Source organism: Eumetopias jubatus, unplaced genomic scaffold, assembly GCF_037043125.1.
Source record: "Eumetopias jubatus isolate StellerSeaLion01/CBP00866 unplaced genomic scaffold, mEumJub1_p1.0 scaffold_6, whole genome shotgun sequence".
In the NCBI taxonomy this organism is placed as follows: Eukaryota; Metazoa; Chordata; class Mammalia; order Carnivora; family Otariidae; genus Eumetopias; species Eumetopias jubatus.
The window spans coordinates 20,831,975-20,848,329 of NW_028274812.1; positions in this window are offsets into that span (position 1 = coordinate 20,831,975).

Here is a 16,355-nt window from a genome sequence, read left to right on the forward strand (position 1 = left end):
CATGATTCTTGAGTACTGATGAGGGACTGAGATTGGTGTTCATAATGACAGATGGTGAAAATTGGTGTAAGATTACCTGTTCCATACCTGGCTCATACTTCTAGATTCCAGTCTTCATTTTTCTAACTATCCCTAAATCCCCCTACCTACTATGACACCACATATCTGGATATGGTCTTTTAATTCCTTTTTGCTAGGGCACATATTGAGCTCAGACAAATGGCTATACTTAAGACTTATTAAGTGTCCTAAACTTGGTTATTAAATGTGGAGAACTTAAAAAAAAAAACACATACCAAAACTTCACATTTTTTTCTTACTTATAACAATACAATTTTAACAGGCCGTAGTCACAGTAGAATATCTAGCAAAGCCTCTATTACATAATTGAAACTCAATTTCAAAGGTTTTAGAACTATTTAAAATAATTGTTAAATTCCTAAATACAGGGAAACTTTAATAATCTTACTTAGATTACTTAGAGTATCCTTTTGTGTTATACAAAAGGCTTTTTGTTTTAAATACAGTTTTGTTATAAAATAGCACAGACTAAAAATCAATAGTGTTCATAAACAGAAGTAGTAGCAGGAACTGCTTTAATGAACTCATTTATTTGTTCAACATAGCTTTTGAGTGGCCGCTCTGTGCAAAACGCTGAGCTAGACACTATGATTATATTAATTATAACTACCTTGGATTTTTGCTATTTAGTAATTAAATATAGCTTGCTATAGATCATTCCTTTCCCTTAAATCTTGTTTATATTTTCAAGAATCTGCTATTGAATGTAGTACTAATGTAGTTCATTAATTTTGTAACCAATAAAATAGTAGAAATTAGAAAGCATTAGAGAGCTAAATGAAGTCTCCCTGGGGTACAGTTTTGTTTACAAGAGTCTGAACTTGACACTAACTTTTAAATCCTTGATTTCAAGCTAAAAGGAGACTGAGAGGAGAATATGAAGATATAGTGAATGAGAAAAATTAATGGCAAGAAACAGTGTATAACATGGAATAATGAAAAGTAGAAAAAAGAAGGAAACAGATTGGCAAGCAATGGGTTATTACACAGATAAAATGGGAAAATTCAAACTATTCACGATTCTAAATATTATCAAGGTTTATAAGACTGGAAAATCTGGGTACAGAAAGTCCATCATTTTGATATATATATATATATATATATATATATTATGCTCAATTCTTGCCTGAAAGAAAGTTTTGAAATAGGAAAATATTGCATCCAATGTCATGTAAATCAAGTGCAGCCTGTGTGAGTTTGGTTATATTTGCAATGTAACATAAAAACAAAATCAATAACACCCACCTCGAAACTTTGAGTGTTTATATAAAACACTGAATACAATGTTATCATCAGAATATTCTAAAAGTTTTCCCTTTTATGAAGGAACTTTTCTTTTCTTTTCTTTTTTTAAGGCAGAGCTAAAGTATAAGATCCCAAACCAAATATACAATCTGAGTTATTTGGTCAAAAAAACTGGTCATCTTAGGGCCCCTGGTTGGCTCAGTTGGTTAAGTGTCTGCCTTGGGCTGAGGTCATGATTTTGGGGTCCTGGGATTGAGCCTGGGATTGGGCTCCCTGCTCAGTGGGGAGTGTGCCTCTCCCTTTGCCCCTCCTCCTGCTCATACGTGTTCTCTCTCTCTCAAATAAATAAATAAAATCTTTAAAAACAAAACAAAACAAAAAAACTCTGGTCATCTTATTAGACAGGAAGTTACTCAAAGGCAAGGACCTCTCCATCCTTAGCAACTCCCTCAAAACATGATATCATTTGTTCTTGAAGTTATACACCAGTTTCGAGTGATTTCTACATTTTTTTTCCAAATGGGAATAAGTGCTTTTCAAAGCCATTCTGCAATTCTTTAACAAAAAGCTCTTACCATTTTGTAGGACTCTAAATTAATTTTTTGTTTCACTTAAAAACTTTGAGGGCGCCTGGGTGGCTCAGATGGTTGAGCGTCTGCCTTCGGCTCGGGTCATGATCCCAGGGTCCTGGGATCGAGGCCCGCATTGGGCTCCCTGCTCCTTGGGAGCCTGCTTCTCCCTCTGCCTCTCTCTCTCTCTCTCTCTCTCTCTCATGAATAAATAAATAAAATTAAAAAAAAAATAAAAACTTTGAAAAACATTTATTAATAAGATATCAATTATAATTTTCTTGATACTTAAAAGATTATTAACAGTAGTTCAGTATTCCTGTGTGTGTATTCTTAATTCCTCCAGGTAAGATTTATGTTTCTATGGAGACCTAGTTGTTTCCTTATCTCTTCATCTTTTTCTTCAAGAAGTTTACTCTAAACTTTCTGTTTTGGACTGAATATTTGTGACCCCACCCCCACACCCCAAAATTAATATGTTGAAATCCTACCCCCCAACATGATAGTATTAGAAGTTTGGGCCTTTGGGAGGTGATTAGGTCATGAAGGTGGAACCCTCAAGAATGGGTTTAGTACCTTTATAAGGGGACCCCAGAGAGCTCTCTTGCTCTTTTTCCACCACGTGGTGATACAATGAAAAGATAGGACTCTTCTGGGTTATGACTGGATATGACTCAGACTCTCTGCCTCCAGAACTGTGAGAAATAACATTTCTATTGCTTATAAGTCACCCGGTCTATGGGTTCTTTCTTATTGCAGCCCAAACTAGGACAGTTTCCAATGTGAAGATCTTTCCTCTACTAAATTAAGGGGTAAGAAAAATGGTAGCTAGAACGATCATTTTTGCCTCTGTTAATTATGGTGGGTACTATGAAGCACCACCAAAAGCTCTCTTCAGGATTTAAAGACGTTCCCCAGCAGCTGGGAGGGCTGTTAGCTGACAACATTTCCCAGGGATTGCTCTCTGTTGAAGAGTGACTTCTGCCACTTTTTCTGAGGCAGACTGGAAGCCTATGCCAGGTCAGTGAGGGGGTATGAAGACCAGCTTCCTTGCCCCAACTGACAACTCCACAGACTGTTTGCGGTGAAGTCAGTTCATGCCTTTATTGACATGGAATCCTAAACCAAGTTTTCCCTTTGCCCAATCCTGCTTACTTCTGTTCTCCAGCAGGTATTGATTTCAAAGTTACTCCCTGAGAAACTGACTTCCTTCTCAGAGATTGCTTTCCCAGGATTCCAATCTACAACAGCGATCTTTCTAAAGAAGACCTACACCTCTTTCTCAAAATGCTCTTAACATAGATTTTACGTGCCCTTGCTAGCACTTACATGTTTGCCAGCCATACGTAACTGAAAGAAGAAAATTCAGGCTTTGTAATTTTTCCTTGTGAACTTGATACTTGGGAGTCATTATTGACTGCCTAACATCTCATACAGATATATTGGAAAATAATCTCAGGGCTCTCTCTCTCTTTTTTTTTTCCCACAAAATACTAAGAGGAGGAAGAGAATGGGCAAGGACAGACATAGAGGGAGGAACAGTGCTTTGGCTGTTATGAACACCAATCTCAGTCCCTCATTGGTACTCAAGAATCAGGACAAACTGGATGCTTTAGAGAAGTCCTTGAGACGGAATGAACTATTTAAATGATTCTAGAACATAGAAAAATATGGAAAAGTTTCTCCAGTTATAAAAAATATACCTTAGAAAAATATATTTCTTCCAAATATAAATAAAATATTAATAAATCAAATCTAGTTTACCAAAGAAAAATATACTATGTATTAATAAGACTTCTCCTAGGAATACAAAAGATGCTTCAGCATTAAGAATCTGTCAATATAATTTATTAATCAATATATTAAAGGAGGAAAAAATATGTGGATGGTATCAATAGTAACTGAAAGGCATTTACAAAAACTCAGCTTTCCTAATAGAAATTCTAAGGATAAAAATAAACTAAATCAAAAGACCACCAAAAAGTAATAGTAGATAATCTTGATAATAACTAAAACACTGAAGGCTTTTACATTAAAATCAGGGATACCCCTTGTAAAGCATTATTTTAACAATGATTTTTATTAATAAGAAAATTTTGAAAATCCATACAAAAATTGGGGGGGGAAGGTCAAATTATTATTTTTTTAAAGATTTATTTATTTATTTTAGAGAGAAAGAGAGAGAGCATGAGCACGTGAGGGCAGGGCAGAAGAATTTGAGAGAGAATCTTAAAACAGACTCCATGCTCAGCGTGGAGCCCATCGTGGGCCTCCATCTCACGACTGAGATCATAACCTGAGCTGAAACCAAGAGTCTGGCACAAGTGCCCCCAAATTATTTGTAATTGCAAATGATACTCTTCTATACCTAGAGCATTCACTACTAAAATCAATAACTTGGTCAATATTCTGTTATAAATGGAAATTGGAAAAATTACACTTATAATTGTGCCAAAGACTAAAAAATATTTCAAAATAAATTTTTCAAGAATTGTGTCAGATCTCTATGAAGAAAATGATAAACATTTATTGAAATAAGTTAATTGTGTTCCAAAATATTTTAAATAAGAAAGCTTAGTATCATAAGAATGTGAATTCCTCCCAAATTAATAGATATATTTAATGAAAGTTCAATCAATATTGACATTTTTGGAATAATATTAAGTAATTAAATTTCATATTGAAAAATGTTTGAAAATAGGAAATTAGGTACATTTAAAAATATAATTGCAAATTTGCCTTACATGTTATACTGCAAATCACATCAGTAAACATACTGATTTTTATTTTTTTGTTGCAACAGGAATAGGCAAACCAGTGTAAGGTATGAGTAAGCCCAGAATTCAGTATGAATACTTGAGCCTTTAATAAATTAAAAGGTTTGTATTTTGTTTCAATGGAAAATGTTGAAAATATTGGTGCTAAAATAATTTATCATCATTATAGTAGAAAAAAAATTTCATACCTCTTTCCAAAAAGATAGTTTTGAAGATTTTAAATTAAAAAAAAAAGAAAAAATATATATATGGGCGCCTGGGTGGTTCAGTCAGTTAAGTGCCTGGCTCTTGCTTTTGGCTCAGGTCATGATCTCAGGGTGGGGGATTGAGCCCCAGAGGGGGCTCCACACTCAGCGGGGGGTCTGCTTGATGATTCTCTCCCTCTGCCCCTCCCCCAACTCATGCCTTCATGTACGCTTGCACACTCTCTCTCTCAAATAAATCTTTAAAACAAAATGAAAAACAAATACATATATTTTATTATTTATTTATTATATACATATTTTAATATTTTTTATAACCTTAAACTTAGGCAGAACCACAGAGGTAGGAAAGGTAGTTATTTCTGACTAAACAAAACTTAAGATCCTTTGTTTTATTTATTTAATGATAGACTGGATTAAACATTTGTAAGACTCAGGAAAGAGACTTTATGACTCTAATTTATAAAGAGCACCTACAAATTTATCAGAAAATTAATCCCAATAGAAAAATGAGGCAAGTACATGCATAGACAATTCAAGAAAAAAGTCCAAATGGCCAGTAAATGTGGGAAAATATGCTCAGTATCTCTACTAGTCAGGGAAATGAAATCCAAAGCAAGAATGTGCTACCATTCTCATCTATTGTATTGGTAAAAATTTTAAAGAGTGGCACTGTGCTGCTGGTGAGGATGCAGGGAAGCAGCCATCCTCACTCACTACTGCTAGGCAGGCAGATTTCTCTATTTGGAAAAGAAAAGAAATCTGGCAATATCTGTGAAAATTATAAAGACACACACATACCTACGATTTAGCAGTTTCATTTTCTGAAATAGCATCCTATGGAAATAAGGTGTTTTTTTTTTTGTTTGTTTTTCAATGCCTCAATTCTCTGTGGTGACAAAAACAACAAAACTAAATGGTCATTGCTTAAGGAATAGCTGGATTAATTATAGTGCATTCAAATTATGGAGTGTTACGCAGCTATTGAAAACAATGATTAGTGCTACATGTATTGAACTGAACAAATATATCTGTTCATGATGAATTAGTGAGAAAAGCAGGTTGATAAACAGTGAATAATATATTTCATTTCTTAATAACAAAAACACAAAAGTGTGTGTGTATACACATATACATACACACAAATATTAAAAAACTCAAGTATATATACATGTACGTACAAAAATATATGTATATGTAAAATATGCACATAGACAAGTGTATATACATGTACACACATGACGCATGTGTGCACACTCATGTACCTATATTACATATGTGTATATACATGTACATATATTGCATGTGTATAGACATATACATGTGTGTGCATGTACATATACATACATATTTGCATAAGCATCGAGAACGGTGTGAAAGGATAGATCCCATGTTTAAGCAGGCAATGTCTATTCCCCACCTATATGCTTTATTTTGCTCAGCTCTGTCGTACCCATCCCAGCTTTGGGATGCTTTGCAGCTCAGACTTCATCTGTGACATTGAGAAAACTGCTTTGGGCACTGGAGCTAACTCATTCTTAAGAGTACTGGAAATACCTGGGAGTTATATGTCCCCCATGGGCTTCTGTACTGAGCTGAGTAGAAAGCCTTTGCTTCCAGGCGTAATTTTATACTCCAAAGATTTCTGAGAGAAGATGGAGTTTGGGACTTCCCCTGAAATTACAGAAGCCCTTACCTGGCTTCTTCCCTATTCCTATCCCATTTCCCCCTTTTCTTACTGGTTTCTCCTGGGAGTAAATCCTTAATAAATCACTTCTACCTGAACCGTTGTCTCAGAATTTGCTTCTGGCAGAATTCGACCTTAAGACACTAGTCTAAATTTGGTTACTTCAGAAGGAGAGGGAGTGTATCAATTATTATTTATGCATGCATTTTTGCATTAATTACAATAAATGCATCTTATTTTTTAATTTGAGAAACAATAAAATGGGGCATCTGGCTGGCTTAGTCAGTAGGGCCTGCAACTCTTGGTCTCTGGGTCATGAGTTTGAGCCCTAAGTTGGGGGTGTAGATTGTACTTAAAAAATTTTTTTTTTTAAATATATCTGCTGGTATCATTTACTTTACATACTTTATTTAGGATAAAGAGAGAATTTCTTAGTTATGCCTTCTTATTCATCACATAGAGAAGTAAATACAAATAACCCTATTTCTCAAGTAGCACCTGATGTTACATTGTCGTATTTTTGCTTATGATTTTAGGCCAGACTACATCAGAATAAAGCAAGATATTCTGTACCTGGTTTCATTTGTTCCTGCTTTTAACCACACTGGAGGATCAGAATGAAGTTCCAAGGTTCACTTTACTTCAACATCCTTTATCACTTTTAGACAGCAATTCAAAAACACTTGTGTTTTGTCATTTTTCCCATTCTTCCACCTCCAATTCCATATCCCCCCTATTATTATCAACTGGTGGCTTATAAAAATATTTTCTAAGTGGGAATGTGTAGAGATAGTTTTATTTTTTTATTTTATTTTTTTTTTTAAGATTTTATTTATTTATTCATGAGAGACAGAGGGAGAGAGAGAGAGAAGCAGAGGGAGAAGCAGGCTCCCAAGGAGCAGGGAGCCCGATGCGGGACTCGATCCCACGACCCTGGGATCATGACCTGAGCCGAAGGCAGACGCCCAACCGTCTGAGCCACCCAGGCGCCCGAGATAGTTTTATTTTTAACAAAAATTGTAGAACCTCTCATACATGCACATCTATTTCCCAATGGTTTTCTTTTGAAAGGAGTCATGAGATATTCTTCCTTGCCAAAGAAAACTAGTCCTCTTTGCAGATGGCAGCTAAATTCAAGCTCTATTCAAATATTTATGTTAAAAATAAGTAGCCTTTTAGGTAAATTGCTTCTCAAAAAAGTAACCTCCTAGATTGTATCAAAGAAAATCTGATAAAAAAAATTGTATTTCTTGGTGTTTTCATCCTCTCTTAGGTTTAAACATGAATAATTCTTAATCCAAATTATGTACCCACTGGGGCAGGCATAAAGCAAGAGACATCACGGATTTATTTTGTTAATTATCCTTTGTGATGTACAACTGCTACTGAATTATGTCCCATATCATCACATGGTATTTTTTATGACATGATTTTAAGAAAAAGAAATCTACTCTGGTGGACTATTTTGCAGGACAGAGAGTTTCTTTCTGACACAATATCTACATGATATTTTCATCCAACTTGGTATAAAAGCATTCTCATCTAGGAGAAAATATTTTATAAGTGAAAAAAAGCCCAAACAGATATGAAATACATAATAAAGTCTCTTTGGGTGAAAGGAAAACCAATAAATTGAGCAACTTGCCAGCACCATTATTGACTATTTTGCAAATGAAGGAAAAATGCCCTTTACTATTTTTTTTTTTTTGCATCCAAACCCATGTACTCTATTATGATGTACACTTTTGAAGTGATGAGTGCTATTTATTTGGGCATAGTTCCAATGAACATGATTCAGTGGCACATAAGTATTGAGGAAAGTCTAATAAATGTAGATATTTGTAGAAGGATTCAGTATTTACAAAAGAATTTCTTTTTGAATAATGGATGTAGTATTACAGTTTATTTTATTGAGATATACTTTACATGGAATAAAATGCACATAATCTTAAGCGTCCAGTTCAATGAGTTTTGGCAATTGCATGTACCTGTGCAATTAGCAAACCAGAACATAATGCAGAACCTTGCAATCGCCCCAGGAATTGACCTCATTCCATTTTGCAGTCATTTCACCCCTAGAGCTCCATATTCTGACTTTCATCTGCTCGGATAAATTTTATATTTTCTTAGACATTATATATTAAAAAGAATCATCCAGTAAGTAATCTTTTGTATCTGCCTTTTTTGTTCAAAGCAGTCGTCCCTGCTGCTGTATCAGTAAGCCTTTTCATTGTTCAGTAGTGTTGTGCTGAATGAATGTACCTCAGCTGATTTATCCCATCTTCTTTTGATGGACAGTTAGACTGTTTTGGCTATTGTGAATGAAGCTGCTGTGAACATTTGTGTACAAGTCTTTATGTGGACATATATTTTTGCTTCCCTTGGGTAAGCATCTGGAAGTGGACTTGTTGGGTCATGGGTATATATGTGTGTTTAAATTTTTAAGAGCTGCCACATGATTCTCCAAATTAATTGCTTTATCTTACTACCCGCAATGAGCATGAGTCTCAGTTTTTCCATATTCTTGTCAACATTTGGTATTGTCAGTCTTTTTTTTTTTTTTCTTTGGTTCTCGTAAAGGATTATTTTTTGGTATATTTCATGGGCTTTCCTAGTAAAGGTTCTAGGAGGTGCTTGTTGCAGTCTACCCCAGGATCCTTGGGAGGTGGGACAGGTGTTTGCATTGGGAGAGGGGGTTGGAAGTGTCTGCCTGATACTAGTCCTCTTTGAAGTTCTTGAGGACTTGTGTGCTTCCTCATCATTTTTTTTAAACTTCACTTTACACTCATCCCATGACTCCTTCCAGGTTCCCGGTACAGAAAATCATCTTGTTCGGCTTGGTAGCCTCTGATCCTTTGCCTTCACACTGCGTCTCCTGGGCTGTGATCCTCTGGTCAGTGTTCACACCCATCTTAGAGAAGATGACCATCAACTTCCTCTTTGCCCCTCCATGGCTCCAGGTTCATGTCAAACCTGTCCATATCCTTCCCCAGGAGGACCCTGTAGTGAGGCCCATGTTGAGGAGTCCATCCACCTCCAACCTAACCCATTCAAGTGGTCCGGGGCAGGATCTCGTTCTCTGCTGTGCTGGCCACTCTCCTCAGAGCAGACACATCCACCAGAGGGACAACAACACCTCAGAGCCAGGCAGCAGAGGGAAGCCAGCCGGGGCAGAATCGCCTCCCTGATCCAGAGTGCAGGCCCACAAACAAGGTGTGGGCTGCTGGTGGCCTCCTGTCCTGGGGTAGGCCAGAGGCATGGGGAGTGGAGACGGCCCATGAGCATTCAATGGGACTTGGCTCAGGCCCTGCCATCCCTTTTCCCAGAAGGAGCCCCCAGTGGCTGAGGAGTGGGGCCTATGTGTGTCATCTCACTGCTGATGGGGAGGGGGTGATACCACCATCCCCCTCTGGGTGGGAGCTGTGACCTGAATGGGATTTTAAAGCAAAATTTAAAAAAACAAAAACAAAAACAATTAACAGTCTAGGGAAATGTTTGCCACCATTATGACACCTGCTTAACATTTTTCAGATGTAAAGCACTCACACAATACTAAAAGGAAAATACTAGGATCTTACCGTTCCATTGCTAATGTGCAAAGGTTCTAAGCAGTAATTCATAAAAGGGGACACACAAACTGCTTGAAAGCACATGACAATTGACTAATCTAGGAAATTAAAACCATTTATTTCATTATTTATTAATCTCATTTGCATATTTTTGAGAACAATACTCAAGTGTTTTCTGTATTGAGTGAAAGTAGTTTTTTTTAGAAAACAAGTTGTAAATAAGCATCAGACAATTTAAGAATATTTATACCTTCTGTTTTACACATATATTTATACCTTCTGTTTTACACATTTAAGACTTTTATACAGAAACAATCAGATAGACATCCAAAAATGTGTGCATAAAACATTAATTAAAAAAATTGTTATACAATTTATATCTAAAAATACCCCAAATACTCAACATTTGGGAAATTCATTTTGCATGGTCATATTCATGGGGATTTGGAATATAGGTGAGGTTGGGTGGGGTGAAGTCTGGAGGTGCAAAACGGTGGTTTTATTAAAGCAGGGGGACGGGACCCCTGGGCAGAAGGAGCTGCTGCACCGGGGTCTTGAGGGGTGGCTGATTGTATACTGTGGGGTTGCGGGAGGTAAGGAAAAAGGGAGGCTTCAAAAGAACTTTCATACGCTAAAGAGGACCTGCCAGATAATGCTGAAGAGGACCTACAAGCTCTCTGAGGCCTTGCCTTTGTCAAGTTAAGGTTTTTTTCCCCTCTAGCAAGGCATTAACATTAAGATAGTTGGGAGATTCCTGGAAGAATGTCACACCTGTCCCACCCAGGAGTGGGGGGGTGGGGGAGGTTGCTGGGTGTCAGTTTATGCTTTGTCCTCAGTGTGCCTTCTGCTGCCTCATCAATACAGTGGAATATTATGCCACTGTAGGAGCCAAGGACCCCAAAATGGGCCATGATGGCATGTGGCTTATTTTGTCTTGAGGACAATCAAGACCCTAGGGGTTCAAGAGAAACTTTTGCCCTTCCCTTAACTGCATAGAAGAATCTAAATTTGAGGGTCTTTCCAGAATAAGGGTTATTATCAGAGATAAATTTAATCTGAATAACCAATCTCTGTGGCAGGGCAAACATTTGTTTGCCAAACATTTACTCTTTTCAGTTTCCTGTTATTGCATTCCTTCCCTTTGAAGTCCCAAATCCCTGCCCCCTTCTCCTTAGTTCAGAATGACCTATTATTACCTCCTTTTGCCTGACTGTCTTTAGAATTTCCCTGTCTGGGTGGATTCCTTGAAGTCTGCTGTTAAATTTAATTTTCTCCTGTTAATTTATTCCATTTTGATTCTTACTGCAGCTAGAAGGACCTTTGAGGGGAAAGGATTCTTGCTCCCCAACACCACCATTAAGATTATATTTACAAAAATCTGTATAATAGAAAATGTCTATAAGTAAAAAAAAAAACAAAAACAAAACGAATGATAAAACATTTTGATCAATGATGTAATCTCAATTATTAGAAGTTTCTTTAAGTCTGGAAAATATGTTAACTGCATTTTTCTTCTGGTTAATAGCATTGTAGATAATTTTTTTATTCTAAAATATCTTGTGTGCTTTCCAAATTGTCTTTTATAATCACAAAAAGGAAATTATATATATAATACACACATATTTAAAATCTGAATGATAAGAAAAGCTTAAATTTGAACTTTACTATATTAATTTTTGCTTTAGTAAAAATATTCAATACTGAGCTTGAAAGTTGATAATACAACTACATCTGAGAAAGCCTAAAATTCCACATGGGAAAATTTGAAGATAAAAAAGTTAAAATGTCAAAGTAAAACCATTTCATATAACAAGAAAAAAAATCAGTAAATTTACTGAGAACAGAGAGAACTAAAAAAGTTTTTTAAAGAAGTTTTAAGTAATCTCTACATGCAGTATGGGGCTCGAACTCATAACCCCAAGGCCAAGAGTCACCAAGAGCCAGCCAACTGCCCCAAGAACTAGGTCTTAAGAAACTCAATAAACAGAAGCCTGTGGTCTTGGAATATTCAGAATACAGCTCAATTTGAGGTTTCTTGATAAATATTAATTTTTTTTATCATTCTTCCTCTGAAAATAGAAATTTTCAAGAAGGAAAACATGCTAAATTTAAGGAAGAGTATTTTTATTGCTGTAATTAAATGTAATTAATAAATTGGAAATTGTGCGCTCAGAGGTTGAGGGCTGATTTAATACTCATGCAACAAAGCTCAGGCTGTGATTTATGAACTAAGTAATTTTGTCTAGTGACAGTAGTTTCTAAAAAGAGGTAGAGCAGTGAGAGAATTGAAATGTATGGGAAAAAGAACTTTAAAGGGAAGTATAGAGAGGGCTGATGAGTTTTTCTTCTCCAAACAGCGCTGTGAGTGACCCCCGTCACAATACTGTATGAGTCCTAACTCAGCCACTCAGTAGCTGATTTCCTTGGACCAGGTTCTAAGCATTTCTGGGCTTGAGTTTTCTCTTAAAATGTGTCTGTCGTAAATGTTGCCATTCCTTATCCAGTTCCTTACTGGTTTTTAATTTACCTTTCAATAGTTTAATACAGTTCAATCTTGACAGCTTTGGGAAAATGTGGTAGGATTATACTTCCTTGCCTTCTTGGAGCTGGGTGGGGCCACGTGACAAGTCCTGGCCAATCATTTGTGATGAACAGAACATTATTACCCATGCAACATAGCACAGGGCTGTGTCTGCCTCTCTCATGGCAAGCAGGAAACTGATGGTAGCTGTTGCATTAGCCTGGATCCTGAAATGCAGTCAAGGAGGAGCAGAGCTCCCGGCTAACCCACAGTGGACACGTATCATGACAAGAAATAAACTTTATTGTTTTAAGCTTCTGCAATTCAGGAGTTATTTGTTACCAGAGAAAAACCCAGTCTATCTTAATGATATCTAACTAAAATATTAAACAGTACAGAATTGACTAAATGATTAATGACGTAAAATAACTTGGAACACTGCATAGTCATTAAGAATTTTAATGTCAGATTATACTTTGAAGAGATGGTTATAATATTTTATTAAAAATGCTGTATATAGGGCACCTGTGTGGCTCAGATGGTTAAGCGTCTGCCTTCGGCTCAGGTCATGATCCCAGGGTCCTGGGATCGAGTCCCGCATCGGGCTCCCTGCTCCTTGGGAGCCTGCTTCTCCCTCTGCCTCTCTCTCTCTCTCTGTCTTTCATGAATAAATAAATAAAAATCTTAAAAAAATAAAATAAAATAAAAAATAAAAAATGCTGTATATATAGGATGGTCTTATTTTAAAATATTTAACACAAATTTACATGCATGTATTTGCATCAACAAAGATTAGAATGTTTTCTACTAATATACGGCAAAATATTACACACCAAAATATTAGCCAGGAAAACAGAGTAGTGTTTCCACAGGTGCTGTTTTTCTTTTTGCTTATTTCCATACTCTGTTGTTTTCTAGGATGAATATATAAAACATAGATGAAATAATGGAAGTTTTTATTTATTTATTTATTTTTAAAGATTCTATTTATTTATTTGACAGAGAGAGAGAGACACAGCTGGGAGAGGGAGAAGCAGGCTTCCCGCTGAGCAGGGAGCCCGATGTGGGGCTCGATCCCAGGACCCTGGGATCATGATCTGAGCCAAAGGCAGACGCTTAATGACTGAGCCACCCAGGTGCCCCGAAATAACGGAAGTTTTTAATAAGAGCAGAAAAATGTGGGAGTGGGCTGCAATGTGGCAAGTACTTTCCATATAATTATATTAAAATACTAATTTTCCCAATGCCCAGTATCCAAATAAAACTGTGTAATAGACATTCTTGATAAAAACTGGAAGACACTTACTTTAGGGTAAACAGGCGGTCCTCCTGACTGTTACAATTAGCATAGCCTGAAATATCTTGTCTTCAGCTGAAAAACAAAGGTTTCAATTATAGAGGAAAGTTCTGAACATGTGACTCCTTCCTGTGGTGACAATAAGACTTGACAAGTGGTATTTGCCCCTAGGCATTTCCCGATTTTTATTTTTCTCTTTAGAAATGGCTCAAAGCGGCTCTTTTAAGGAACCCCTACAGCAGATATCTGACCTCCAGGGTTTGCTCTCAATCTCCATTATAATAAGAGTTTCTGGGACTTGTCAAGAGGAAACAGCCTCAGGGTGTTCATGTTGGTCACATTTTAAGGCAGCTTTTCTTAAGTAATGAATAAAGAATGAATAAAGAAACTTCATAAAGAATAAAGTAATGAATAAAGAAACTTCTAGCAACACGGAGAGAGATTAGTTCAACTTCTTGAACTGTTCCAGGGCTAAAAGTCTTTTGAGTTTATTTTACCCTCAGTAACCTGGGCACAAACACCTCTGTGGATCTAATGACAGATTTTAGAGGGTTTTCCTTAGACAGGCTTAAGGGCGCATGTTTTATGAAGTTTAATGTAACCTTTTACTCTGTTAAGGGCATCCACGAGGGGGAACTGCTTAAAGGCTTTCCTTTGACAGTGTATTTCTTTTTAAATTGATATGATAATGAAGCCAATGCACTTTCTCCTCCTTTGCAGGTGTCCAAAACCTTCGCCAAAAAAAGCAAAATCTGAAAAGTCTTTAAAGATAAATCAGCTCCCAACGTTCAAAAGGTCAACATAGCACTCTTTTAGGATATTGACCTACAAATGCAGACAGAACCTCTATTTCTCTAAGTAAATGAGAGTTAGATATATGGCTTTACATAGTACTGGCAAAGTTTGTTGGAGGGTGGGGGTGTGTGGCGGGGAGGGGGTCCAATAGAGTTGTTTTGCTATTTATCTAATAACATGTCTTTTGAGAAATATCTTGAGATTGTCTTGCTGTAGCCATAGAGCTGGACACTATTGTGTTTTCCACTTCTCAGACTTGTCTGCTGGACCACACATGCTGTTCCCACAATGTCCTGTAGGTGACAAGACGCTGCTTCCAATACTCTGACCTCTCACTGAAGCCTTGCCAAATGTCACTGGCCTCATCTTGGTTGTACTGTTAGGAGCAAAGAAAGGCCTGGCCTCCACCTAGAAGTGAAGCCGAATGGAGAGCTCCGTGTGCTCCCCTGTGGCAGGCACTGGCTAGGGCCAGGTGTGTCCGGCAGAGCAGGGGTCTCATCAGGATCTGCAGCTGTGGTGCTAGAGAAGGATTGACGAGATTTAGGTGGGAATGGAAAAGAAAACAAAAACATGAGTGGTATTTGAGATTTAGTCTCTACATCCATTGTTACCTAATAGTATAATGGAGAAGTCAAATCTGCTTCCTAAGTTATTTTAGTATAGATAATTAATATGAAACTATAAACTGAAGTAATAGTCTAGAAGTTTTAATTTGAGGGGAAAATGAATTCACGGGGAGAAAATTGAATTTCAGGTCCCTTCAAGGATTTCCAGGCTGTGGATGATGGAAGGAGGTAGTTTTCATTCCATAGTGTTATAGAGGCAACAGTGTCCTGGCAATTAAGCGGATATAAAAAGTCCTTAGAGGGAAAAATTAGAGATGACTTTAAGGTTTGGGTCATAAGGGGGCACTAATTGATGGCAATAACAATGATACGAAAATAAGGAGGTAGTAAAAAGTATTGAAGAGAAAACAGAAAACAGCTAATTGATACAGTAAGATCCTAAAGGAGAGAGGGAGAAATCAAGTGTAAGCAGGGAGGGAGGGGATGTAAGTATTGGAAAGGAAGCTAGGTTTCCAGGAACGTGTTATGTCAGGACATTTTTACTGATCCCTCTGTTCTGTGTGTGTGCGTGTGTAAGAATGTAAAAATGTAAGGCCCCTTTGCACACCCAGGTGGGGAGTTTGGGGACTCAGTATATATATTACACTGACCAAGGGGCCTTACGTTCTGGCCCCAGGAACTGTTGGCGGGCACGCGGGCACGAAGTGCAGGAGGGCCGGAAGTGCAGTGGGTCTAGCTTTGATTGCCAAGCAAGAGGAAAGAGAAAACTCAGCACACCACCTGGAGGCAGAGCGAAGGGTAAGGAACAGAGGAAGCAGTCCGAGAGACTCCTCTCATTCAAAGAGCACAGGCAAAGGGCAAAAACTGGACCTCAGGGTAAAGGTCTGTTCTGGGCTCAGAAGACAGGATGAGCACAATCTGGAACGGATATATGGTACCCAGCCTGGGGTGAGACCCTTGAGGAACTTCTGGGTAGAGTCAGGATCCTTCTACAGGACAGGGGCAGTCACGCCTTGTGGCCATGCCAACTGACTGAAATGGAAGG